The sequence below is a fragment of the Galeopterus variegatus genome, unplaced genomic scaffold (assembly GCF_000696425.1).
Source record: "Galeopterus variegatus unplaced genomic scaffold, G_variegatus-3.0.2 Scaffold383, whole genome shotgun sequence".
NCBI classification, from domain to species: Eukaryota; Metazoa; Chordata; class Mammalia; order Dermoptera; family Cynocephalidae; genus Galeopterus; species Galeopterus variegatus.
This window is the reverse complement of record NW_007726494.1, coordinates 539,797-542,928: the sequence shown is the minus strand read 5'-3', so window position 1 is coordinate 542,928 and position 3,132 is coordinate 539,797.

Here is a 3,132-nt window from a genome sequence, read left to right as displayed (position 1 = left end):
TTAAGGAAAAATAGAATTAAAAGATAATATGAACCTTTCTATGAACTTTTTTTTTTTTTTTGGCAGCTGGCCAGTATAGGGATCTGAACCCTTGGTGTTACAATGTTGTGCTCTAACCAACTGAGCTAACCAGCCAGCCCTCATGAACCTTTTAAAGTACTCTCGTATTATTCAGTCTTTAAAAGGAATGAAATTCTGATCCATGCTACAGCGTGGATGAAACTTAAAAACATTATGCTGAGTCAAATAAGCCAGACACAAAAGGACAACTATTTTATAATTCCACTTATGTGAGGTACCTAGAACAGGCAAATTCGTAGAGACAAAAAGTAGAATAGAGGTTACCAGGGGCTGGGTGGAGAGGGAATGGGTAATTTTGTTTAATGGGTACAGAGTTTCTGTTTGGAATGATGAAAAAGTTCGAGAAATGGATAGTGGTGATGGTTGCACAATGTCGTTAATGCACTTAACATTAGTGAATTATACATTTAAGAATGGGGGCTGGCTGGTTAGCTCACTTGGTTAGAGCATGGTGTTGGTAACACCAAAGTCAAAGGTTTGGATCCTTGTACTAAAAAAAACAAAAACAAAACAAAAAGCTTTAAGAATGGTTAAAATGATTAAATTTAACAAGAGATCTTCAAAAAGTTCATGGAAAGATTCATATTATCTTTTAATTCCATTTTCCATGAACTTTTTGAAGTACCCTCATATATTATGTATATTTTATCATAATTAAAAAGAAAAAAAAGTCTACCAGAAATCCTGATTCCATGAGAACTCATGGGGTCAGGTTAAAGGATTTGGGAGTGAACAGAACTACATTCTTACCTCACCCTCTCCCAGCTTTCCAGAGAGGAAAAGAAATTACTGTTGGAAATGCGATAGAATTATTAATAGCCTATAAAGTCATAATTCTCACCTCCTTTCTGTTATAACAGTGTAAAGATTGCAATTATAAAGAGTAAAAATAATGTCTCATTGTCATGCCACATAATCTCCACACCCACAGGCATGTATTCACTTGATGGGCCATCAGGAGGAAAAGGGAAGAAAACATCCGAAATTATCAATCTGGTGCAGATGTACAGAGACCCAGCCTTGGGAGAACTGGCAGCCCTGTCCCTTGGTGGGAGTCACCCAGTGCAAAGAGAAATGACCTTGATTGGATACTCAGGCTGAGTTAGTTTATCCCGGACTACTAAAGGATATTTGGTCCCAAAGGGAAATTTTGGAGTAGGACACAAAATGATTCCACACAAATGGTCTCCAAATGAGCCTGGTGAAGGTTGTCTTTCTTGGGGTTGTGACTGAGAGTGGACTACTTCCTTTGGGATTAAATGAAAGAGTTGTAAAAATGGAGGGAAAGCTTTCCCTGTCTCAGCAAGACCAGCATCTCTAACTGCAAGCATCACCAAACAGACCCTCATTTGTGACTGAGGGCATGATGAGGTGATGGGAGTAGTAACAGCAAGGTGCTTTACTGAGGACCACCAGGCAGTGGAGCAGAAAAGAAGCACTGACTAGTGTAATACGGACAATTTAACGGTAACCAAGAAGATCACAGGAGACTCTTGGGCTAGATTTGAAAGGCTTAAGCAGTTTGGGGTATATCCTGCAGGCAATAGGGTTTTGAGCAAAGGAACAATATAATAAAATTTGCAGTATAGAAAAATAACTCTGGCAGGCGGATGAAGAATATACCGGAAGGGGGCAAGGCTGGATGCTGGGGAAACAGTTAGGAAGCTAATCCAGCAATCTAGACAAGAATGGTGAGGGCCTAAATTAATATTCTTCAGATGGGACTAGAGGGAGGAGTGAGCATGAAATTGGATATAAGAGATATTTAGGAGGTCAGAGAGAACAAGAATATAACCAGTGGGAAAGGAGTGTAAAATGGCAGGATTAATAAAGAGATGTGGAGTGCTGTCATAAAAGAAAATCTCACTGGTGTCCTCAAAAAAACAAGCCAATGAATTACATTCATAATGCTATATAAATTTGGAGATATATTTCAAAAACTACATGAAAAACTGAAAACCATGATTATGAATCCAGTAATTAAAGAGAAGTTATAAGTAAAGGTATAACATCTGGAGACATATTCGGTCTCCAGTTGGAATTATATAATTACTAGGGTGATAACCTATAAGAAAGACCCCATGTTAGTAGACTTGTCCTGTCTGTAGATACCCACTATGTGCCCAGTGCTATGCTAACACATATTAACTTAAAGCAGGAGAACAGGGGATCTGGTTGTCTTGGGGAAAGACTCATAATGAGCTGAGCTCATTCCTACAATTACTTTAATTCTTAGAAATTTATTTTTAAATTTCCTCATTCATTTAATAGATACTTATATACTTTACTACTTTAATTAACTATAATAAGTATTTAAATAATAAAAAATAATATATCAGCAATGTCAAGATGGTGGCCAAATGTGCCATTTACTCCATAGGTTGTGGAATGGCAAGAAGAAAGCATAGCAGAATAGAGATGGGATGGGGGTTGCCAAGAGGCTGTGAACTCTAAGACTGAAAAGTACCTTTTGATATCACTCCATGATATCATCTCTAGATACAGTAGCTGGGTATGATCTCAGAGCTTTTCTTTTTTGGGGGCCGGGGGGAATAGAAATATGAGCTTATGATTAGAAAACTGATATTTGAATTATGTTGGTCTAGAGCATCTTTGGAACTATAGAATAGGAAAAGTTATATGTTTGTCAGCCTCAGTAATACTAGCTAGAATGTATTGAGCACATAATATAAACCAGACATGTACTCATTTAATCCTAATGCCAGTTTATGAGACAGGCTTGGATTATTATCTCCATTTTATAGACAAGAAAACTAAGACTCAGAGATTAACATGCCCAAAGTCATAAAAAACTTACATGTGGTAAGTGGCGGAGTTACTATTCAAACTTGGGCAAAAAGCCCACACTCTTTACCACTGTACTGAGCCAGACAGCAACTGAGTACCCAGTCCCAGCCTCTTAAGCACCACACTTGATTCCACATGACAATGCTCCCCTGCTCCCAGCCACCGCAGATTGGACACCTGACATAGGGACCACCAATTCATAATACCTTGGGCCGGCCCAGTGGCGCACTGCTACAGTGCGCC